Below are 26,819 nucleotides of genomic sequence, written 5' to 3'. Positions count from 1 at the left end.
CAACATGATGTTGTCAACGTAGAAAGATTGATTTTTTTCTGACGTGTGAGCAAATGGCATGAAAGGCAGTATTATCTAAAGTTATATTAGGTATCTGAAATGTTTGCAGTGCACACGTGCATGACAGTTTATTTACAGACACTGATTTGAAAATGAGCGACGCCCTGAAACCATGTCCATGAAGCTGAGATAAATCGCTTAGCATAGATGTTATTTTCTACGGAGCAAATATTGCCACTGCGATGACGGTTTTTGAAGTATTGAGGACATTCTGCAGTGATCGGTAGTTTTCACAGAAAAATAGTGGGAGTTCTTTTATTTCGATTGTACACAGGGCGCACATGTATAGGGTGTGTGTAGCCCGACATCGTTAGTTTGGTCATCTGCAATCGGCATAGTTTTTCATTTTTTCACTTTGTTGGATACCGCAAAATAATTGTTGGTGGGGAGGGGGAGGGGGAAGAGATTCAAATTATATCCTGCAGTCGAACTCAGAAAGTACCGATTTTACTAATAAAACTAAAAGAAAATGTACTGCACCTATTTTCGTGGAAAGAGGACATTTATTATCATTATGGTTGTGTTTTCTTTTTTTAAATAGAAGCTCGTTTATAAGAGATATGTTGACATTAAATATAATTGTTAGAGTGAAGTGTTTTCCTAGCAGAACGGCTGGCAGTAGGCGTGGGCTTGCTGTGTGTGTGGTCGCCCTGAAAGAGCTGCTCTCCGGCTTGGGTGTGGCTACATTTTAAGGTTATTTATGTCGCATGGTTTACCTGGCATTACATCCTTTTGTGTTGGCGGACCGGGTGCAGCCAGAGACAACGTGCGCTCGTCCTGTTGCAGAAGGGTTGTGTGCTGCAGTTCACCGAAGAATCTGCTCCCAGATTCAGCGCATGGGTTGCATTCAGCATAGGTGGTGGCAGCTGGCTGTTCTCCAAGCCGTGGAAGTTTGAAAACGCGATGTGGAGAGTTCGCCAGAATTTTGTTGTTGTTTCAGGAGGGCTTCCATCTATCTGAGAAATATATTAATAGACTGAATCAAGCATTCTGTGCTTGTCTTTTGTCTGTCTGTGAACTCCGCAGATAGTGACAGTATACCAATGCCACCAGCCAGGTTCTCTTCTTGGACCATCAGTGACAAGATAGAACAGGCCTCTATCGCTACCTACGGTGAGGAGAGGGAGGGTAGAGGGGTGGTTTGTGATTGCCCATTGAGGAGGACACAGCTGCAACAGATGTACGTAGATGTAGATATATTATCGCGTATGATGTTAAGGTGGTCAAGAAATTATTCCTGGATTCCTTCGGAGAACACACCACGAAAGTGTCGTCAACATGTCGGTAGAACGCCTTTGGTTTCAGATGGGCGGTTTCAAGTGCCGTTTCCTGCAACACGATAATATATAATTCTCTATGGAGGTAAAGGAAAACGAAAGCCTACCTTCCCTAAAGTCTGATAATGAAGAAAACTAATGACATATTGGGATATTTTGTGTACAGAAAACCGAAGCACACGGACCTGCAACTAAAGGCCAGTAATTGCCACCATTCAGCTCACCACCTTGGTGCGCGGATCACAGGACAAATTCAACAACGGGAGTCTACAAACCGAGTTCCAGCACCTACGAGGAACCTTTGGCAGGATCGGCTACTCGAGGTCACAGGTAAGACGCTCTATCCAGATGAACAAGATGATGAAAGAAGACGACCCAGAAGCGTCTGGCGTTCCTTCTGTACGCTAGACCACCGACGGACAAGAATGCCTGAAGTTTGGAGAGAAATAACATTACAACTATTTTACGCTTATCGGCTGAAATGAGAACTATGTTCGCCTCAATGAAAGACAAATTCGGAGTATGGACACCAGGAGTCCACAGAATCAGTTGCGAATATGGTAAATTGTATATCGGCCAGACGCAGGGGTGTATTTCTCCGCTTTGCTCAGAACCTGTGCGACGCGTTCGCCTGGACCAAGCGGACAAATCTGCAGTGGCAGTTCGCAGCCCCAAAGGAGGTCGTATGTTCAGCTTTGAAGAGACCAAGCTGCTTTGAGCACGGCATGGGATGTGACAGTTGCAAAAATGCGCAAAGAGCGCTTTGAAGTGAAGGCGACAAAGATAGCAGGTAGAATACACAGTCAGCACGAGGGCACGACAGCAGGAAGCTCCAGTGCCGTGAGTTATCCCCCCCGCCCCCTCGCCACAAAACAGTCCACGGTTCACGGCTCTCCCCACATCCTTTCTCTGCCTCGTGATGACTGGGTGTTGTGTGATGTCCTTAGGTTAGTTAGGTTTAAGTAATTCTAAGTTATAGGGGACTGATGCCCATAGATGATAAATCCCACAGTGCTCAGAGCCATTTGAACCATCTCCCCACATCCGTCCGCGACAACCCTTCCAAAGGTACGTGACTGACACAGCTATTGCAGCTGTGGTAGAGGAACCTGCAGATGGTGGTGAATGGAGCTGTGGTCGGTTGCTGCGGGGGGTGGGGGATGATAACTCACGGCGCGCAGGAGAGTCCTGGGGTCTCATACTGTCGTTGACCGTCTATTCCACGGTTTGCCATCATCCCCTTCACATTAGAGCTCCTTTAGCGTATTCTTGCAACCGTCATATCCCATGCTGGGTTCAGCTGGAAACTGCTCTCCCGCTTGAGATCATCACTGACCCTTATCTACAGATTTTTCCGTTTCGCCGTGGCGAACGCTTGTCACATGCTGTGAGCGGCGCTGAGAAATACACCGCTGCGTCTAAGCCGATGTACTGGTTGCCATTTTCGCAGCTGATGCTAAGACTCTTGGTGTCAGTAGACCTAATTTGTCTTTCAATGAGCTTAGCATATTTCTGATTTTAGCCGATGAACGGTAAAGAGTTGTAATGTTATTTCCCCCCAAATACCTGCCAATCTTGGCCGTAGATGGTCAAACGTACGGAAGGAAAGACGGAAGCTCTGTATCTTCTTCAGGGTCGTCTTCCGTCTTCTTCTTCTTGTTCGTCTGAAGAACGCGTCTTATCTGTATCTCCGAGTAGCCATTCTTGGGAAAAATTTCTCGAAGGTACCGCAACTCGGTGGGAAGACTTTCGTTGTCGCACGTGTTTCGTGCTCTGTGCGTAAAGATGGTGAGCGCGGATATCGCAACGGTTTTAGAATCTATTTATCGATCAACAAAAATGTTAGTATCTCTGCCTTTTAGTTTGTTAATGGAGACGTAGATAATGCTATTTTTAAATAAAACCATTTCACCCGTGATATATAGTTGTTGCTGAATCTGGTTGTGAACCGTACGTGTGTATACCACCATTGTGCCCTACGTAACATTTATTGTGCATCTTAGGTTGGCGAATAGCAAGCAAATATGACGTTATTTGATTCATTTATTATCTAATAATAAAAATGTGACAAAGTTTATCAATGAGTTATATGCAGAAAACCAGCAATTTTAAGAACAATGAACTTGTAAGAAGTCAACCCTTAAATACGGAACGAAGCACAAACCTTGGTATTTTCAACTGTTAGGCTGACTGTCATTCCTAAGATTATCGTGTTTACTTGTATTTACGTCTACATCTGCATAAATACATACGTACAAACTAGCCAAGTCATACTAACCAAGTCGATACACGGTACATTCCGGAGCGTAAAGTGTTCCACTACCAGTCATTCAGTTTCCTGCTCACTCGCAAATGGAGCAAGGAAGAACGGGTCTCCCTTTGGTCGTATAAGCCCTGATTATCATATAGTGGTGGTCCTCACGCCAAAGGTACGTTGACGGCAGTAGAATCGTTCTGATGTCAGCCTGTAACCTCACCCCAGTTTCGGACCGAACTGTATTATTCGCATACGCTGTAGGTGAAGTTATATTTTAATTAAATTACCACAATATATATATCTTTCCTCCTTGTCATGAGATTCATGGTTGTCCACTTCCGTTATTGTGAAAACTACTAAATGATAACGTCTCCTTTCTTAAATGCTGGAATTTATTAATTAAATCACTCAATTTATGAACATTTATGAACATCAGACACTGTGTGCCATTCTGCCTCTCATCTCCGGCCTCGCTACCGAGCAACCTCTCTCTCTAGCCTCTCACACACGACTTCCACCCACGGACTCCAACACTCGACTACTGCTTACCCACCCACACATTGTTGACTGCACTGCAGTCTTTGCTTAAACCATGTATGATCTCTGCATAGTGCATAATCGATACTACGTAAGGGTACTGTACCCTTACAAGCAGCAACTGTCGGTTCTCTAAAATTTCTCAATAATGTTTTTCGAAAAGAACATGAGCGCTGTCTTACCTTCAGGTACTCCCATTTGAATTTACGTAACATTTCCGTAATACTCGCGTGTAGTTCAAACGTACCGCTAACAATCTAGCAAAACGACTCTCAATAGCTTCGATGCCTTTCTTTAATCATTGTATTCCAAAACACTCAAACGGTACTCCTTAAAGAGGAGGTACACATTCGTAAAAGTTTCCCATTATGCTGAAAATAATCATTCACCTTCCCTATTACTGACTATAAGAGCTAATTCCACTCCAGACAGCTTCCACTCGTCACGCCTGGATATTAAATGTATGTGACCGTGTCACACAAAAAGCCACTTTTAATGTAATCGATATTTACACGATTGTTTTTCCCACTCATCTCCGTTGACTTCCATTTTTCTAGCTTTACAATAAGCTACCAACCGTCACATGAAATAGAAATTTTGAATCATACTTATCCTTGAGTTGTGTCGGCTCCTACAGATTGCGGTCTATAGATTGTTTCTCTGGTTTGTTTTCCCTCTGGTCTCCGGGCGGCGCTCTTACCCACGTCTTCCGGTTTGAAATGTTTGCGAGGAGGAGATTGTAACACGGACAGTCGACGAGGCACGAGGAGCAAGGAAGTCGGTTGAAGAAAACGTCTGCTGCCACACGCTGATTGTCAGTGTCTTGCCTGACTCTCTCAAAGGGAGCCGTGTCAACGGGAACGACATTATGATTGGTTCTATCCGGCGCTCTGAAAGGGGGCCACTTTCCTGTTGTCTGGCTATGTTGTGTGATCTAGTCTGGCGGCATTATCGGGCTCTGTTGTTGGTAAACTGCCCTGTGTGATTCTTCAAATGTTTCAAACAGCTCTGAGCACTATGAGACTTAACTTCTGAGGTCATCAGTCCCCTAGAACTTAGAACTACTTAAACCTAACTAACCTAAGGACATCACACACATCCATGCCCCAGGCAGGATTCGAACCTGCAACCGTAGCGGTCGCGAGGCTCTAGACTGTAGCGCCTAGAACCTATCGGCCACTCCGGGCGGCCTGTGATTCTTCCCTGAGTTGTGAATTTGTGCTTCACGGGATGTTTATATCCGCCGTAGTGTTGTCTGTATCGCTTATAGAAGCTGTTTGAGCATGCCTCCCTCTGTGTTCGATGAGCACCCTGTGTTGCTTTCCTGAAAGCTAACTTAGTTGTGATCCCCTCGTGTCGTGATAGATTTTTGTTACTTGGCTTTAATAACGTTGTTCTTTACCAAATGATGCCTAATGTTATTACTGTCACTGTCTGCACAAACGCTGGGAGTGTTACAGCAGTCACAGGGGCTACTGGTGCTGTTATGAACATTTATGAATAATGTTCTCCTTTAATTATGTGTCAGATTCTGATTTGGCCAGATATATGAGAGCAGCGGGTGCACTAGCGGAAAGTTGCTAAATTTTCTGTTTTGCCACACTGAAAGCCAAGACTCCTTACCTGATTCTTGTAGGCTGATTGGGTCTGCGAGCCATCGTTACTCGTAGCTGACGATTATATTCTTCACAAAAATAGAATTCAGGACGCTTGTTTAAAAATCGGCCCTTGCGGGGGTCTTGTAACATTATCGATTACTTGTTCAGGCAGCTATTTCCTGAAAGTCTGTTACCCTACTAGTTGATCTCTTGGTATTTCTACGCACCTTCGTGCCGAGTGACGCTTATTTCAGAGCGCCTTGTTATTGCCGGATGGCTGCAGTTGCTGCAATCTATGCGTGCAATTGACCCAGCGTGACAAGTGTGAGCGCACCGGTGGCACGATACTACGGACAGCATTTAGGATTCGGTGCTGCCGTTACATTGTGTGAAGCAGCTCTACGGCACGGTGACTGGTGTTTAAGTTTTTCTTCTCTGGTTCGTGTCAGCCTAAGCATTTTCAGTATCGGCGTATTTTCGTCTTTTTTCTTGGATCCCTTTCGATGCCATGCCCTTCCTATATAAAGTTTGCCCTGGTTAGCCAGGCCATTTGCCTGCTCTTGTATCGCTTAAATTTGTCAGTTTTCTCTAATGATCGTGTTAAATTTTGATTTGTAATTTAAAACCATTGTGTTAACTTCGATATTTCAATTTGGTTAACATTTTTCCCGTTACTAAATCGGTGCTAGTCGCCGTAACATTTTACCTTTCAGAAATCTTGTTTTAAATTTTTCATCTCTCTTAAGGTTCAGTGAAATAGTATTGAGCGTAATTTAAATCATTATGTCAGCTTGGACATTTAAATGTGTTTAAATATTGTTCCCACTGCTAAATTTGTCCTGGTCGATGCTGTATTTTTCAAAAACTTGTGCTTTAAATTTGTCAGATCTCTTAAAAGATCTGGTTAATAGTTGAGTCTATAATTCAAAACTGTTGTTACTCTTTTATCATCTACATATTTTTGGTCTGTGCTTCAAAACGTTTGTGTTAGCCTGGTATCATGTTGCTATCACTGTCTTCAAATGGTTCAAATGGCTCTGAACACTATGGGACTCAACTGCTGTGGTCATCAGTCCCCTAGAACTTAGAACTACTTAAACCTAACTAACCTAAGGACATCACACACATCCATGCCCGAGGCAGGATTCGAACCTGCGACCGTAGCAGTCGCACGGCTCCGGACTGCGCGCCTAGATCCGCGAGAACACCGCGGCTGGCACTGTCTTCAATATTTAAAAATTTTAATAAATGTCAATTACTTGGCAAATAATGATATCTTGACCTCAGGCCTAGCTCTTTCATGAATTGCTGCTTCTCTGGCCCGATGTGGATATTGTTGTCCTTTTTAAAATACAGTTAACCGATTACAGTGGAAAAGCACAGCATTTCACTTTACAGAAAGTACAGGAATGTTAGGTGTAGTTGAGGGAAGAGTATTTTGAGCAGGATGTGGGAAGGAGTAGTTAGGGAGGAGGATACAAAATGATACTTTCAGACATGAAAGAGTAAATTGTGCGTCTGGATGGAGGGGAGGTTGTTGGAGGTGAGTGGGAGGTTGGTAGGAATCCTCAAACGGGCAAGACGAGGATTATTGTACTAAAGGTGGAAGAATGGCTAGGTCTGTGGGTGATACCTGGTTGGTTATGGACAGACCATTAGTTTTATAGGGACTGGAGGTGCAGTATGTGGATGTGAAAGGTGGCGGGGGAGAATGTGTTGGTACAAGTGCAGTGGATAGGCTGAGAATTAGGGCCTATTTGGAGGCATTTGAGGGTGGTCTGTGAAGTTGTAATGACCATTTTATCAAGATGGCGCAGTGGTCAATGAATCTATTTAGTAAGCAGGACACCCAGGTCCGAATCTCTTTCCTGCGCCATAATTTCCACCTTACCCATTAATTTAAATCAATGCCCACGTCTGTAATTACTTTGTGTCTTGATGTGTAAGGGCTGCTGGTTTGTGACATGTGTGAAAGAACAAATACTACATCTATATATCTACAGTAGATTACTAGAACGAAACGATAGATTGGTTGTTGTCACGTTTTCGAGATTTGTTGCAAATTGGAAGATATCTAGTGTGGAATAGAAGAGAAGGGAAATTAATAGGTTCTGGTGGAGGAATATAGGCTTATTGGAAAGTCAAGTTGGAGTGCATAGCATTCGATGATCTGGAGAGAGCGGTAAAATTTTGATAGACCGGAAACCCAGGAGATGTTGCTATAATAGAGGATTGTTCGAATGTTTTTTATAGATATTTAATTATTTTTTTGACTTTTGAAAAGGGAATACCTTGCTCTGTAAAACTTGCACGAAGTGAACCCTCTTTTCTCTAGTATGTACGTATTTTAGTAGCCATTTATAATGAATATTCGTGCAAGTGTAGCGTTTGAAATAATTCAGCAACTTTTATGACTGATCACTTTTTCAGATTTCGTATAGAGCAGCGAGTGCCCCTCTGGTACTGCCCTTGTGCGGCCGCCGTTGTGCTGGGTCACGCAGCTGCGCGGCGCTGTATTTCTGCCGACCCCAGGGAGCGCCAGTGCCGTGTTATTTATTTGTCGGGGTGGCTGTTGGCGGGGCAGAGGGAACGCCGTTTAAAGTGGGATAACTCAGCCCGCCTACGCTGCACCAGCGCAGCGGTGCACGCACAGGCGCGCAGTCTGCGCAAAGAGCCATTAATTTCCAATTCCTTACCCCAGCAACACTACGAGGAAGAGCATTCACGCAGTAAGATCACATTACGATAACACAGATAATAACCACAGTCACAAGGGAATAATACGATAAAAGTATGGCACGACTGCAGGCGCTTAATACAGCGTGAATGAGAAAATAAAAACATAACCAAGTCGTAAATTGCTATTAGGAAATCGGCAGCTTTCGATAGTCTCATAGTGATTCTTGTAAGAAAGAAAGGAGATATGTGATTATAGTCGCTTAAGAGTACCTATAAGTATATACATAATATAGTAAAGAATTTATAACAGATGTTGTTCCCAACAATAACGTTAGTATTTAATCAACATCATAATACATTATAACTAAAACTAAATAAACATTTTTATTGTGTTTCAAATTTTAGTGCTCTTTTCGTTCCACCCATGTTACCGGAGTTGATTTAACTGGAACTCAGCCTTTCAGACAGATCCTAATCTGAAGCATGACGTTAATTGTGAACATGTTACGAGAGTCAGTCTCCTGATTTGTTTGATATGGTCCGCCGCTAATTCTTCTCCTGTCCCAAACTCTTCATTTAAGGGAAGGCCTTGCATCCAACGTCCTCAGCTAATAGTTCAATACAACGCAATCTCTGCCTCTCCTTACTGTCCGCAGCTCGTGGTCTTGCGGTCGCGTGGTCGCGTTCTCGCTTCCCGAGCACGCGGTCCCGGATTCGATTCTCGGCGGGGTCAGGTATTTTCATCTGCCTCGAGATGACTGGGTGTTTGTGCTGTCCTCATCATTTCATCATCATTTATGACTGGACTGAGAAAAAGTTGGGAATTTCTACGGGCGCCGATAACCGCGAAGTTGAGCGCCCCACAGACCAAACATCATCATCATCATCATCATCTTTCCCTTCTGCTTGTACTCTCTACACATCGCCCAAGGAGCATAAAAGGTATTCCACAGAATCCATAGTAGATGGTTGGTTCAAATGGCTCTGAGCACTATGCGACTTAACGTCTGAGATCATCAGTCGCATAGATCTTAGAAGTAATTAAACCTAACTAACCTAAGGACACCACACGCATCCATGCCCGAGGCAGGATTTGAATCTGCGACCGTAGCGGTCGCTCGGCTCCAGACTGTAGCGCCTAGAACCGCACGGCCACTGCGGACGGCAATCCTTAGTAGAAGTTGGTTTCTTTCTCTCACGTATACTTTTTCACAATTGTAATTTCGTTACAAAATAGAAAAATCGCAAGATATGTATAAGAGGAATGCTGATTTCCTTACTTTTTCGATAATGACAACCATTTTGTTGATGTATACGAAACATCGGTTTATTATGTAGTATTTCTACGCCTATTGACTAATATTTCCATTCTCCCAACTCCTTAAAGAATGTAAAATATTTATATGAAGAATTCATTGTGCTGCATCTCGACGGTGTGACTAACGATAATATCGTAATAAAATGGTATCTGAACAGCTTGCACCGTCTTTCCACCACATTCATATCTTAAACAAAAACTTCTTCTTTTTCCGTAAAATCAGTATTATTGATGCATATGCGTATCATCTACACAATCCTGCAGGTAGTGTAGATAGTTAGGTGGTGGTGGTGGTGGTGCTAGTGAAGGTACTGTATTACTCATCTATAAATTTATTTTACAAGGATACTGGAAATGATGTGTTGGCAAATGTGCCAACACCTTGTAGATAGAGGAGGCCTAAATGCACGCTATCTAACGCAGATGGGCGTGAATTCTGGAACAGGATAAGTAGTGAATGGTAGCAAGAAAAGTACGTTGCTTTGGGAATACTTAACTTTTATATAGTCCTTTGGTTTACAACGTTCTTGATGAGACATTTCATACGATAACTATCAAACTATGTAAGGCTAATGGCGCCTTGCTAGGTCGTAGCCATGGACTTAGCTGAAGGCTATTGTAACTGTCTCTCGGCAAATGAGAGAATGGCTTCGTCAGTGTAGTCGCTAGCAAAGTCGTCGTACAACTGGGGTCGAGTGCTCTATCGTATCTCGAGACCTGCCTTGTGGTGGCGCTCGGTCAGCGATCACACAGTGGCGACACGCGGGTCCGACATGTACTAAATGGACCGCGGCCGATTTAAGCTACCACCTAGCAAATGTGATGTCTGGCGGTGACACCACAGGAAACGTTTTGGTATTAAAATTTATGAACAAACAGATAAAGGTAAGATAAAGGTAATTCACATATGCAGACATTCAGAGACTTCCAGATCTACTATAATGAGGATGGGGCATGTAATTGCCCCTGGCCTTATAGTAGGAACAACGCTATGCATTTGTCTGAAGTAATTTAGAGCAAATACTAAAAACCTAAATTAGGATGGCTGGGTGATGATAAGAGCCTTTTTTTATGTGGCATTTTATGCCAAAACTGTCACGCAACCTATTTTATAATATAACAGGCACATTCCAATAATCAGTAGTTGAGTCTTAAAGTCTGCATGGAAACTGCAGACAGCATTCACTGCTGGCGATGATTTCACTGTTAATTACTCCTACTTCTTCTTTCCTTGAGCCTTCTTAACTTGCTTGCGAGGAGAAGTTAACTCAGGACTGTAATTTCATAAACTTGTTCAGTACTGGAAGCTGCTCCTGAACAGGTTTAGAAAATGGAAGTCACAATGTACTGTCAGCTCAGCAGACAAATAGGACGACGACCTCAGTTCCATGAAACTGCCCTGTGCTAGACGCTATAAGAAATCCTTTTGAGTGAGATACGACCCAAAACTCACAGCTTGAGATAGTGAGACTAGCCGTTGGTTGCACGGCCTTCATGCAGGAATGTTTGTTTAGATATGATTAAGACGAGCCGGCCATGAGCGGTTCTAGGCGCTTCAGTCTGGAACCACGCGACCGCTGCGGTCCTAGGTTCGAACTCTGATTCGGGGATGAGAGTGTGTGATGTCCTTAGGTTAGTTCGGTTTAAGTAGTTCTAAGTTCTATGGAACTGATGACCTCAGATGTTAAGTCCCATAGTGCTCAGAGCCATTTGAACCATTTGAGTAAGACGGCCTCTGGTGGTTCACAGTAAACCTTTTGGTATAAAGCCCATATTCCCCTATGCCATCATACAAGGCTTATGGGTAGACAGTCTTGGAAACGTGTCATGTAGAGAGAGAGATTCTCTTCCTTCCTCCTCATGCCACACCATTATTAATTAACCACATCAAATTCGACGAGAGTAGCAATATCTCAATCTTATTTATGTAATTATTGTTGGTTAGAGCTTGCAAGGGCAGCTGCAACTCAGTGACGAGATTCCTATGCTGGCAGTACCAGCAGTGTCTTAGAGAGTAAAGTCAGAGCACATTTGCTGCAGGGACATTTATGACAACACTCCTTCAGGTCTTATAGAGCCATGATCAGCGATGTCTATGATCCTGGCTCAGAATTTCCAGCCTCTGCTGCAGCTGTCTACGAAATTCATACAATTTAGGAGAGGTATGCAGGAGCTGCCAATGCGGTCTCCGAGGCGAGGGGGCGACAAACGTGGTTCACCTGCACCACAATTTCATTGCAAAATTTTAACGTTCACAGCCAGCTAGTTGCTGCAATCATGTGCTTCAGGTAATCCATTGGTGCTCATTCTTCCTTCTGGGTCTCTTTCTTCAAATCAATAACCACCGGTTTCAGTCATTGGCCATATCCTTGATAAACATTCATATTAAGCTCTCATGTGCCCACCCACCTGTGATGTAATTCTTCTAGATTACAACCTTTTGTCCATTTATAATTTTTTATGTTTGATTCTAAGGGTAATTAATTTTATTAGATTACTTACGACGAGAAAACAACATTTTATAGTGCCTTCTAGTTTCATTTTGTAGTTAGATGTGTCTCTTAACTAACATATCGGTGTGGGATGTGGTACTCATATTTTCGTGCTTAATGGCACCTTCACTAGTAATTCTCCTTCAACAACACGTTATCCATTGTCCAAAATTGTTTCTTTCAAATTTGCATAATGTTACAGGGAGCTTCCCTTCCCTGCTGGTGACCGCGGGGCAGACTTTCAGCATTTGAAGGTTATGCTATACAGCTCAGTCCCAAATACAAGGCCACTCTGTTTAACCCTTAACTCACTACGTGTGGTCTCACAGACCGTGCGAAAATTTTCGAACTCGCTTTTGGAAGTTCCCTTTCAGCTGAATGCTTTTATACTCCCCCTACCTTCCATATATCGCCAACCCTGTAATGTTCCGTTGTCGGTTGCATTATCCCCTCCTCTGTTGACTGTTGACAGGCGTTATTCACACGTGATCTGGTCTCCCAGACCACGCCTCGTGAATTACATACCTGTTTTCTGCAGTACAGCACAAAATGCATTCACAGGAACACATCAGTTTTAACGTTCCTAAGGTTGATGAAATTGTTAATCGGTGAGTGGATGAAGATGTCAGTGATATGCATTACGAAATAGAAGACGGTTTTACAATAGCTAGTGATTATAGTACTGCTAGCAAATAGGACGGTGATTTGGGGGAAGAACTTCAAGATAGTTGTTATGGGAACATCTCTGTTTCTCCAATAAAAATGCTTAAACTGTTACTTAAAATCAAATTTATTCTGAGTGGTAATAAAGAAAAATGTAGATACCAGTAACGAATGTCAGTGTTGTAGGCTTTCCTTCTGTACCTAACGGGTGCAATTTTTAGGTGCATGTTTAAATCTCGGAATTTTGTTCTATGTGAGCATTTATTTGCTATTGTGATACTAAAATGTCTTCAGAATGTGAAATTCAGTTCTGTAACAATTCATTTATTTGTACTATTTGCAAAAGGAAAACACACAAAGCAATGTGATACTATGTTCTAAAAAGTAAAATATTGCTGCCATTATTCACTGTCAAAAAAAAAGGAATATTTAAAAAGCTTAATAACTATAAAAGGAAAACACACACAGCAATGTGATACTATGTTCTAAAAAGTAAAATATTGCTGCCATTATTCACTGTCAAAAAAAAAGGAATATTTAAAAAGCTTAATAACTATAAAAGTAATGGTTATACAACTTAAATTAAATATTTAAAATGATTTGTGCCGTAATTATCGGGTTAAACACAACGGTCCCAGAGACCTTGAGTCCCATTCCTGCATACATTGTCGTGGGAGTTATTCCATTATACATCTGATTGTAGTCTGTATTCGCAATTGCAAATACATGACTCGTATTTCATAATAGCTGTAGTGCCTGAATATCTGAAGGAATATTGCATCATAATTTGGAACAACACAGCCACTGCAAATCTCGTGTTAATATTATATTTAGTATATAACGTAGCTTTGGTATAAGATTTTTCCACAGGAAAGTAAAACAAAGAAGGAAAAGAATTAGTGTGAAAGTGTAATATGGCAGGATACATGTTTCATTACTATTATTATTATTATTATTATTATTATTATTATTATTATTATTGCTACATTTACAGATTTACCAAACCCTACTCTGTATTATCTAAGTAACACCTGAAGTCATATAATATTTACCGCCTTTTTAAATAAGTCTGCTTCATAATTATCTTTGTCCTACATACGTAATTTGTGGCACAGTTTTATATCTTGGTGGAAAATGCTCTTTTGAGTTTTATGTTTCACTAGCTGAGAAACCTAACGTTGCTCAGCTGTTTATTTATAGCTGTATCCAAGACATTGCAGATTGGAGTTTATTTTTAATTTACAAATCGTCTTTCCATACTACACTCCTGGAAATGGAAAAAAGAACACATTGACACCGGTGTGTCAGACCCACCATACTTGCTCCGGACACTGCGAGTGGGCTGTACAAGCAATGATCACACGCACGGCACAGCGGACACACCAGGAACCGCGGTGTTGGCCGTCGAATGGCGCTAGCTGCGCAGCATTTGTGCACCGCCGCCGTCAGTGTCAGCCAGTTTGCCGTGGCATACGGAGCTCCATCGCAGTCTTTAACACTGGTAGCATGCCGCGACAGCGTGGACGAGAACCATATGTGCAGTTCACGGACTTTGAGCGAGGGCGTATAGTGGGCATGAGGGAGGCCTGGTGGACGTACCGCCGAATTGCTCAACACGTGGGGCGTGAGGTCTCCACAGTACATCGATGTTGTCGCCAGTGGTCGGCGGAAGGTGCACGTGCCCGTCGACCTGGGACCGGACCGCAGCGACGCACGGAAGCACGCCAAGACCGTAGGATCCTACGCAGTGCCGTAGGGGACCGCACCGCCACTTCCCAGCAAATTAGGGACACTGTTGCTCCTGGGGTATCGGCGAGGACCATTCGCAACCGTCTCCATGAAGCTGGGCTACGGTCCCGCACACCGTTAGGCCGTCTTCCGCTCACGCCCCAACATCGTGCAGCCCGCCTCCAGTGGTGTCGCGACAGGCGTGAATGGAGGCACGAACGGAGACGTGTCGTCTTCAGCGATGAGAGTCGCTTCTGCCTTGGTGGCAATGATGGTCGTATGCGTGTTTGGCGCCGTGCAGGTGAGCGCCACAATCAGGACTGCATACGACCGAGGCACACAGGGCCAACACCCTGCATCATGGTGTGGGGAGCGATCTCCTACACTGGCCGTACACCACTGGTGATCGTCGAGGGGACACTGAATAGTGCACGGTACATCCAAACCGTCATCGAACCCATCGTTCTACCATTCCAAGACCGGCAAGGGAACTTGCTGTTCCAACAGGACAATGCACGTCCGCATGTATCCCGTGCCACCCAACGTGCTCTAGAAGGTGTAAGTCAACTACCGTGGCCAGCAAGATCTCCGGATCTGTCCCCCATTGAGCATGTTTGGGACTGGATGAAGCGTCGTCTCACACGGTCTGCACATCCAGCACGAACGCTGGTCCAACTGAGGCGCCAGGTGGAAATGGCATGGCAAGCCGTTCCACAGGACTACATCCAGCATCTCTACGATCGTCTCCATGGGAGAATAGCAGCCTGCATTGCTGCGAAAGGTGGATATACACTGTACTAGTGCCGACATTGTGCATGCTCTGTTGCCTGTGTCTATGTGCCTGTGGTTCTGTCAGTGTGATCATGTGATGTATCTGACCCCAGGAATGTGTCAATAAAGTTTCCCCTTCCTGGGACAATGAATTCACGGTGTTCTTATTTCAATTTCCAGGAGTGTATATTTGAAGTAGTATGAATGTGGAAATGAATAAGGAGCTTGTTTGCTTCACCAACGTAGGAGAGAGAGTCACATAGAGTCGACTGTGCAAAAAGTGACACTAAGGTCCTCGACTGTAAAACACAGCATATCACCTTGTGCTTTGTTTATGGTCATGGCATCACATAAGCTCACCAGCAACTTGTACATGTTTCAAGCGATAGCATAAATTGTTTTGTATATAAAAACTTACTCGCCTGTACACTTCCCATCAAGAGTTCCACTTCTGTGACGTTAAATTTAGAGAGGAGTAACTGCAAGCCTACGTGAGTGAAGCGATCAGAGTAGCAAGATAACGCAAGACACTCTCGATCAAAGCTACGTCACACTTCACTTTTGGAAGGAGTTTCCAAAGAGAGAGAGTTAAAGCCTGATGTTATCATGGTGCAAAAATCCCGCCCGTTCTTTCCTCTTGATTGCATCTTTCAGACCACATCTTCCTCAGTTTTCTAATCGTTCTGGTGTATTCAGAACGACTCTACCGTTCATAACCATTTATACTAATAAACAAGAAGAAATAACAATGCAAAGTGCAGGCAGCCAAATCACAAGGCAAACCTAATAAATCCGTTTCCCAAACAGATAACAAAAATAAATTTTCATATTTTGGATCCATACCTCTTGTCCTGTCTTACCGCATTTGCAATTAAACTATAGGATATGAGTTCCGTCTTTTGCAAATAAACTGTTTTTTTTTCTTTTTACCCAAACCGGTTTCAGAATCTCAGTGCCATCACAAGTGCTTTTTTGTTTATTGAAAACTGTAACCAGTGAAAATGCTTTAGTTTATAACTGATCTAACCAAGTGAAGTCGAAAGAAAATTTTTGTTCGCTTTACTTCTTACCGTGATTTTAGATTACATGGTTTTGCAAGACCAACTGTGTGGTGTACTGCACTGATAGCTTGTCGTCTACAAACCAAACTATGTAAACGTGAATGTCATCCGTGATTATTTTTAAAATGTGATTTTTTGGTGTCAACAAATTTTGTGTGTATGTTTGTTTCTAGTAACTCAATTATGCTCTCTGGAACATTCACGTTGGCACTCATGGATCCGGTGTAGCTCGTACGAGGCACCAAGACGGCCAATGAGTATCGTACACCGGTTCCATATACGCAGACCCCTTTCTGGCGATACTGTTTCCCGACAGCTGCGGCATTTTTCAACAAAATCTTGTGCCAAGTCACAAGGACAGAGATGTGATGAAGTGGTTCGAGCAACACTGTCGCGAGTTCCATTTAATGTACTGACTCCCTAACTCTCCGGATTTAAATCTGATTCAGCACGTCTGAAATGTGATTGAACGTGGCGTCACGGCTCATCGCCCCGCATCACCCCCCCCCCACCCCTTCCGGAATATACGGGAATTATGTGACTTGGGTGTAGACGCGCCAGCTCCCCCCTGCAGCCTACCAAGGACTCACTGCTTCCATGCCACAATGCGCCGCGACTGTTATTTGTGCCAAATGTGGACATACCGGCTACTACGTAGTTGGTCACAATGTTCTGGCTGATGAGTTTACGTTGCCCTAAGCTACACTGTCTTTACCTGTTTCGTGTACTAGTTTTGGAGATAAGCGTGTTAACACAGAGAAATACACCACGGTCTTAGAAACATTTCAAATGTTGCCCAGTCGGCAGGTCACGCCAGGATCTCTAGCAGAACGTCTTTGTCTTAGTCCGCCCCCGGTAGCTGATTGGTCAGAATATCAATCCTAATAGCCCGCGTTCGAGTCCCGGCTCGGTCGGAGATTTTCTCCTCTCAGGTACTGGGTATTGTGTTGTCCTAATCATCATAATCACTTCCCCATCGACGGGCAAGTCGCCGAAGTGCGTCAAATGGAAAGAATTGCACCAGGCGAACGGTCTATCCGACGGAAGGCCCTAGTCGCACGACATTTTTATTTTTATCTTCGTCTTAGGAGAGCGTGGTTCGCTCGGAGATAGAAGGCGAGGCGAGTAACAGTGAGACTGGGAACGTAATACAGTTTGCTCGGGTCCGCATTTCTTGGTTTAGTGGCTTCCGTTGCTGCCTCTGGATCACGGTGTCCCAGGTTCGACTACCAGCCGGGACGGGGATTTTCTCTGCCCAGGGAATGGGTGCATGTTGGGTGCATGTGTTGTCCTCATCATTTCATCTTCATTTAGGAAATGAGCGAGACTGAAAAGTGAAAAGATTGGGATTTTTACGAGCGCTGATAATCACGCCGTTGAGCCCCCCTCAAACCGAAATCATCATCATTCCAGTCGAGGTGAGGCAGCTGCGTTGCAACCCGGTGGTAAGGTGAGTAGTTTGCCGGTAGTTGATAGCTAGTACAAGTTCGGTAGATAACTCTCACCAACCCCGAGCGTAGCAGGGATACCAGGATGAGACACCAATACGATTTCCTAGATTGCGAGTAATTATTACCTCGGATAGTGTCGGCTACAAACTTTTGGACTTGTGGGGCGCATGCGGATGGAAGGAGCGTGTTCTGTGTTACAGTGACAGACTGGACATGGAGTTTGACGGCGGACCGCCGATGCGTTTCGTTTGGTGGGAGTCTGGTAAAATCTGCCTGGCTGATTGAGCAGGCGTAGCGGCCGTATGCGGAGCCAAGTCCGCGCTCGACTTAACGGCCAGACGGATGCAGGTGGTCCTGCACCTCTTAATATTTCCGAGTCCACTACCCCTTGTCACTACAGGGTTGTATAGCCCGTCGATGTATTTATTTGTGGCTTAATCACTGTGCGCCTACTGCAGCTGTCTTTTTCTTTTCTTTTTTTTATTGTGAGTAATGTAAATTGTTGAAGTGTTAACCGGTTAATTTGCCAGTTGAGTAATTGCTAGATGTATTTATAAGTGTTTATGCAAGCTTGGCTACTCCAGCTGAATGGTTATTAATCTTACTCCTTGTATATAGCGTCTGTTTTTGAACTGACCAAACACCAGGTGCATTAAAATATGTTAATTTCATGCAGGTTCTCACTATTTGTGCCATTCAGAATGCAATATTTAATATAAATGTTGTCTGGTTATTTCTCGTCCGTGGCTTACACGCCTCCGCTATCTTGCGCTACAGTAATTTTCTTATGATGCTTTTTTGACGAGTATAATTGTATTTTGAATTGAAATTCTTAAAGATTTTTTCGAGAAAGAATTTTTAGCTCTTTTATTGTACAGCTACAGTTTTTATTATTGTGTTTAGTCTGTTTGCTAGTTATCAGTCTGGTACCGAATCATGGTAGTAAATTATTCTGCTCTTTAGTAGTCAGTACCACTGCAGGTGTTCTTCCAGTAGATGTTTAATAAGTCTAGCCTAGTGTTATCTGCTAAAATAAAAAGAAAGCTCACAACACTAATGATGCTCAGTCTCCCTTAAGCCCTGTCCTTCCTGTCAGTCAGCCTGATGCGAGTATTGTGATCCACTTTTAATTTACGTTTGTTTCTTTGTTACCCTATTTTGGTGAAATAAAGCCTAAATGTTGCCCCAAGTTAAGCTCAAGTTTCATTTGATAACCCCACGAAAATTCGACTAAAAGTTTAGGAGGCTTCTGTGTTGAAATAGAAAAACAAACACGATGGTTTTAAAGGTCTGCTATTATCAGAGATTTCTTGGTAAAAGTAAGATGTTATTTTCTATGCATACAACAGATCTTTAAATGTGTTGACATGGTGGAGTGTTTAGAACAGATCTTAACAATGAGCTCGGCTACAATTCTGTGTATCACTTTATGGTCCTTTTCTGCAGTTTGATGTGTTAATATTTTGTGCATTTGTCCCCCAGATCGGAATACCATAGCTAAGAATTGCGTGTACACATGAATAGTACGTAACTAAAGAATTCCGCTGTTACACACTGATGACTGGAGTAAAAGAGCATAATATTTTGATGAGATTCTCTTGGGAAGTACTCACTGATAACCACTTTTCATTCTTAGAAATTATGCATGCGTTACACAGCTTCTAGAAGTGCCATGTACATTTAATTTAATAGTGTCAGTTGTCATATTCAAACTGAACTTCATGGCAATTGTTTTCCTTGTGATCAATGTCATTTTATTGCTGAATGACCAGTAAGAAACTTACTTGACCGTTTCATTTGCATTCTCCTTTTTCCTGAATGACTATTGTTGTGTCGGTATCTGGGCCGACACCGTGAAGTTGAGATGGCTGAAAATGAACGCTAGACTAACGCTGTAGCCGATAGGGCACGCAAGGCTAACGCCGACGGGCGTGAAGTCTGGAACATGAGAACTTATAAATGAATAAGAAGAAAAGTATGTAGATGCTTATTACTTATCTTTTTATTAGTCCTTGGAATACATCTCTCTTGAATACTCGTAAGCTATAGGCACTGATACAAATGGCGCCTTGCTAGTTCGTAGCCATTAACTTAGCTGATGGCTATTCTGTCTCTCGGCTAATGAGAGAGAAAGGCTTCGTACATCTGGTCGGTAGCTAGGTTCTCGTACAACTGGGGCGAGTCCACTCTCGTATCACGAGACCTGCCTTGGTGGTGGCGCTAGGTCTGCGATCACAGTGGCGACACGCGGGTCCGACATGTACTACATGGACCGCGGCCGATTTAAGCTACCACCTAGCAAGTGTGGTGTCTGGCGGTGACACCACAACTATAATATTGCTTTCACCAGCAAAGTGATTTTTTTCTCATGTTGGGAAAGTACAGTACTGGAGGTAAAATGGTAACTCGTGGGACACCTACGTTAACGTATTTTGTCTCTGATGGGTGTTCTAGTATTTTGTCTCTGATAAGTATTCTAATAAAAGTGTAGAGTTGTTTTGCGATTGGGTCGTCTGTGCTCTTTGTATACTATCTGCTCAGTAGGACTTCAACCAGAATTAATTACCCTTCTTATTCCTAATGATTCTTGTTCATTTATTAATATCTTATGGTCAGCAGTATTATAATCCTAAGAAAATTTTAGAAATATGCCTGTGATACTCTCATCTTTGTCACCAGCATTTAGTACCACTTGTATGAAACCTGCTGTTGTTGATTACGTACTTCCACTACTTCGGAAACGAAACTATGATCCACTTAATAAGTTTTACTTATTCAAGTAATTCATTAATTTCCCTTTCATATTTGATTCTCTTATTTTTAGGAATGGTCACAGTAGGGTAAAGGGTCGATACTTTTCTGTGTCTTCTACATTACTTTTCTTTAGCTTTCCTGTTTTAAACACTGTGGAAACTTCCCTCATGGGAAAGATCAGGTTACTGTCAAGAGAGCCTGTATACTCGCTATGTATTGTTTCAGTACACAGATTGGTCCACAGCACCTAAACTTAACAACACTAGTTTTTTAGTTTCTATACAGTTCTACTGACTTCATCCTCTCTGGCCTGCAGCAACGTCACTGCAGTTATGGCATAATTATTTTTTCTGTAACTTCTCTGCAATACCTGAAAAATTCTCATTCGCTTAGTTCGCAAGGTGTGTGGATCATTCATTACATGTTCACACTCCCTTGTAGGTATTTTATTGTGCCTTTATTAGTCTCTTCCTGTTTCTTTTCTTGTATGACATGCCAGATTGTTTTGCTTTTATTCTTTGTATTGTATATTTTTTGTTATTAAATGAGTTTTGTGGAGTAATCTGCATCTTCCTACAAACATTTTTGTACCTGTGATAGAAATTAGAGAATCTGACTCAGTGAAATTGTTTTTCTTCGAACTCAGATGCTTAAAGATTTAGGAGAACTTCTTAATACCTGCTGTTATCCATTTGTCTCTGTTAGACATTGATGCTGATGTGGGTATTTTTTAAAATATCTTTTCCGCGTCCAATTTGAATAATACTGAGAATTTCGCATTTACATTAGTTTCACTATACTCTTCATCTAAACTTTGCTTTTCTAGTTCTTCTGAAACATCATAACTTTTATTTCTGATAAATGTATTTCACAAGCTAGCATTTTAGGGAATTTTTTCATACTCTATTTTACTCTTATTATTTGCGAGAAACGGTTTGATAGCCTAAGATCCCTGCCCATATTTGTGGCAACATGGTCAATTAATCACTGATGCAGTCACGTTAGTAACCCTCTTGCATTATTACAAACGGGGGCATTTAAGAACTCTGAAGGATATTTATGAGGGTGCTAACAGTTTCAGTTATGATGATAGTGATAACATACATGTGTCCATACAAAATTACGTTGCCTATTGTACATGAGTCCTTGTCCAGAAACTCTCTTAATTTATTGAAAAATGTGGCCACTACGACTGGAAGGTCGATAAGCACACAGTATGATTAATTTCTTGGTGGTTTAATTGAGTACCCGATATTTCAAAGCGTTTGACTTCACTTACTGTGCTAATGTCACGTCTTTATTTGAACCGTGTTCTTTCCGTTATATCAATGTATCAACGCCATCTCTAATTCCACGTTAATACGCGGCAAATCGCTATTAACGTGTAGGAGGTCGTGACGCTGTAACATCTCAACTAAGAGTACACTGGTGCTGCGAGTCTGGGGAGCTATCTTGTTCCCGTGTAGGAGGTCGTGACGCTGTAACATCTCAACTAAGAGTACACTGGTGCTGCGAGTCTGGGGAGCTATCTTGTTCAGGCCACCACATATGTCAGAAACCTCATTCCTGTCTTAACTAATTGCAGCCATATCCACCATTGCTACATGGCCTCCTTTAGAAGATCCTTGCGTCAAGATGCTAAGGCTGTACCACTTCACTGAGCCTTGCATTTTGTTTGGAAATGACGGTGGCCTTGTACGCTGCCCATGAGCTTTCCTGTACATGAAGGACTTTACGTTGCCAATGGCTACCGCTAGCAGCACCTCCTTCTTCTTCTTAACTCTTCGCACATTTCTAAGCTTTCTGTTATCGGCTGAAGCGTGCTGCACATTTCCTGTTCCTAGTTCAACTTGAGGCTCTTCACCTCTAAACTCTGGTAGTGGCTGATACATGATTTTAGTATCGACAGTAAAACGCGTTCTCTTTCCCCCTATCTTCCTAAGCATTGCCACTTCTCAACCAGTCTCATCCTGTCTACCTCTCCTGATCCTGATCGGTTCCTTCTTCGTTTACCCCAACAGCGCCTGAAGGGCACAGATTTTCCTTTTCTTTTCGTATCCTATAACGGCTCCCACATTTTCCTCTCTTGGTGAGTTTCCAAACAAGTATTAAATTTAACTTCAAAGACTCTATCAGTTTTGTAAAGTACGCGAGGCTGGCTGTTTGTTAAGAATAATGACACGAATTGTTCCGTGCTGTTCCCGCTTATCTTGTACTTATATATCGACACGACAGAAAAATGGATTAGTAGTAACTTTGTTTTTAGAGAATTCGTACTACCAAGTTCGTTTGGTGAGGTTTTTTAAGCAGTTATAACTCGGAAACGTAGGCCTGCATTGCGTCCATCTAAGTATTAATCATGCGAAACGTGTTGAGAAATACGATGTACAAAGGTTTAATTGCACCTTTATGGCGAGATTAGACAATATTGAAACTATTAGCTGTCTTGTTTTAATGAGAATTATACTATTAAGAATACTGAAATAGAATTTTCAATCCTTATGTCAAGCAAAATTTCTGTCTGATTAGCGACTGCCATGATTTTGGATAACGCGAGTTGTTTTTAAGAAAAAAACGCAATAGGCGTACTACATATTCATTTTGGTAAAATGATCTGACACTACAGAAAGTATACTAAACAGAATAAGTTTAAATTATAATTATTTGCACTTAAATAAGCAGCTTTTGTGGAAACAATATACCTGTGTGTCTTACTCGGCTCCATCTTAGTCAATGTGCGAACTACCAAATAATCAGTTTACAAGCTCATGAGTCAAAGTTGCTCAAAAGAAAAACGCATTTAAAAATGGAAAATAAAATTGGTGACTTCTTTGCTGACGGTCAGTTTGGCCTTAAGAAAGATGAAGGCATGTCAGAGGCAGTTCTGACGTCGCGCTTGATAATGGAAGCAATTACTATAGTAGTTTACTTCCTTCTTCGACCTATAAGAGACAGTCTGTCCCATTTTCGGAGGTAACTGACAACAAAGATGCATTGTTCCAGTTTCGTTTCTTACACAAAAGGAAGTTTCTCGCGGGCATACTTGAAACTTGCTGCTTTTTCAGTAAGCGACTAGCAAACTGCATCATCTCATCATAATTAATGTGCATATCTGATATCAGATTCTCTGTCGGACCATGATGTAATCGAGCTGTAATTTTCCCTTATCGCTGGGTCTTTTCCAAGTACACCTGTGATTCTTGGACAGAGTAATCTCTGTTACCATCTGAAATTTACTGCCGAATTCAGTTACTTTCTCTTATACCCACTCCTAGTTCTCATTCTCGAGTAAGCCTTTCCTCTATTGTTTCCCCTGTAACCAAGCTCCCACACGGCTATTAGATTTTCATCTCCATTGACATACTGAGCTACCCGTTCAATACAGTCACGTATTTTCTCTACTCTTCTTCTTCTGCTTGCGACCTTGGCATGTATGCCTGACGTATCGTTGCGGCGCTTCTTTTCTTTCGAATCTGATGATAACATCCCTATCACTGAACTGTTCACAGAAAACTCACCCTCTGTCCTACTGTCCTATTCATAACGAACCCTGCTTCTGTTATATCGTGTTCTGCTGCTGTTGGTATTACTCCGTATTGTCTGACCAGAAACGCATTCTTTCCATTTCACTGAACCCACCCTCCCCCCAAAATATATGGATCGGGCCTTAGCATTTCCCTTTTTAGATTCCTTAGCTTTCCTACTACGTTAAAACTTCGAAGTTCCGTGTCCCGATTCCACGGAGCCCATCTATCTGCTACCTACAATCAGCTACCTACAACCACTTGAACCTGCCTCTAGTTCACTAGCGCTCGTGTTCCCATATCATTCTTCACCCCAGATTTAGCACTGTTAACAAATTAACAGTATGTAGGTTGCAGTGGGTACTGGGAGATGAAGAAGTTTGCACAGGGTAGAGTAGTATGGAGAGCTGCATCAAACCAGTCTCTGGACTGAAGACGACAACAACAACAACACCAACAACAAAGTAACTGTTTCTTCAAATTTTAGGATGTGTCCTGTCAGTCGATCTTCTTTTAGCCAGCTGAACTGTAATTTGCTATTCTCCACATGTTGATCTGCACGTTTCTATCAGATCTACACATCAGATCTTTACCGTTCTTCTGTGCTACCCTATACTGAATACTTCTGTTCTCTTCTTGTCTGAAATATTTATCGGACAGTAACACTCCAGTACAAGGCTAATCTCCAGGTACTTTCTGTTTGGCAGAACCGCCTTTCTTGCTATTAGCAGCCTACATATGGTATCATTATGTTACGTTGCCATTTGTTACGTTATAGATAAGAATTATATATATATATATATATATATATATATATATATATATATATATATATATATATATACTTATTTATTTATTTATTTATCAGCATGAATTTTTCTTTTGTTAGTGCATTATTCTTTCTGTCACAGATATTATCTTTTCTTATCGCTTTTACTTACGTGTATAAGTAAATATGAGACGGGTTCTTGAAGGGGCCGCTGTTATTCATGTACCAACTTCAGATTTTGAACGTTATGACTGAAATATAGTTGCTGTTAACTGAATTGAATGTAATTTTTTTAAATTTATATTTATTGATGGCAAAGCAAAGCTCGAGAGAATTTAGATTGTTGCCGTGGAGCGGCCAAGATAAAACTTACTGAACTCATGGAATCTGTATAATTTAAAAAATGAACTTTAACGTAAATTAATTAGCTGTTGCAATTTAAAAAGGTTCTTACAACGAAAACTCTCGAATTTACGGTTACTGTTAACACTTTGAAAAATAAATTAATACTTCGGCGGGTAATGGCCGACCAGAGGCTGCATCGGAAGGTGAGCTTCCCGCAGCGCAAATTAGTGAAAAAATGCTTATTAAAAATAATTATCCGCTGCGACCATTTGAGATGACAACTATTACAAAGAAATTCATTTCGTGATAACAATAATTAGTTTATTGTAGCAGAATACCGAATAACTTATATAAAATATGTTTAGCCGCTCAATGGCTGCCTTCCGTATCGCGAAACAAAAGTGTGTGTACCATAAAGTACGTCCTTCCTCCTCGGCCGTACAATCGCGTCTCTTTGCGATCCTTTTTTATTTTCGTAGGCATCTTTTAAATACAGATGCTATTTTTAAATTATCGCTGCATATCAATTGTTTCAAGAACATTAACTGTATCTTTTATACTAATTATATTCATAAAATACGTTAACTGCGGTTTACAACCGATAAAAATGTCAATATTTATGTGACGTGCCGTACTTCGCTGAAAATGCCAGTTACTTGCTTTGCTAAAAGGCAAACTTAGTGTCTCACAGTCTATTGCAGCTCCTTTAATATTGCCTGATTTAAATGTATTACTTTTGTTCATGCTCATCTTATTACCTAGTTTAAAGAAAATTCCGTCGTAATGACTGTGAACTCTTTCGCTGTCTCTAACAATAGCCAAAGGACTGGAGAAGCTCAGTATTCATCCCGACTCCTAAAAATGGAAGCTCTAAAGACTGTTCAAATCATCGAACAATCGCACTTCTCACACTGTAGCAAATTTACGCTTAAAATATTACAAAGGCGACTTAGCCAGTATAAATACCGTTCACTACTTGAGTAACACAAGTTAGATTTAGTGAAGCAAGGGGGACCAGTGGTCAAGCTGCCAACATCCGATGGATAATGATGGAGGCATGTGAATTCCAGGGAGAAGTGTATCTCTGCTTCATTGATTATGCTAAAGCCTTTTACTGCGTCGAGCACAGTATATCATGGGAAGTAGTATTAGATTATCTCGTTTACCTAATACGGAATTTATACGCTGGGCAAGAAGCCGCGGTGAGAACCATATATGGAGCATCTAAACGGATCAAGATGCAGAAAGGAGTACGGCAGGGCTGCATATAGTCACCTTATTTATCAAATCTGTACGCCGATCAAATTATGAGGAATAACTGGGTAGATGAAGAAGAAACCGGAATTAAAATAGCAGGGATAAATATAAATAACTTTACATACGCAAATGACGATATACTGAACAACAGTTAAAGTTCCTCCTATTGAAGATATAAGAAAAGAGAGCAAAGGCTGATCTTACGCTGAATGTCAAGAAAACGAAATCTATGGGAACTGCACCTATCACTTCAAGGCATACAGGAAAGGAAACGACGG

The sequence above is a fragment of the Schistocerca americana genome, chromosome 3 (assembly GCF_021461395.2).
Source record: "Schistocerca americana isolate TAMUIC-IGC-003095 chromosome 3, iqSchAmer2.1, whole genome shotgun sequence".
Taxonomy (NCBI): domain Eukaryota; kingdom Metazoa; phylum Arthropoda; class Insecta; order Orthoptera; family Acrididae; genus Schistocerca; species Schistocerca americana.
The sequence above is the reverse complement of the archived record's forward strand: the minus strand, read 5'-3'. Positions refer to the sequence as shown.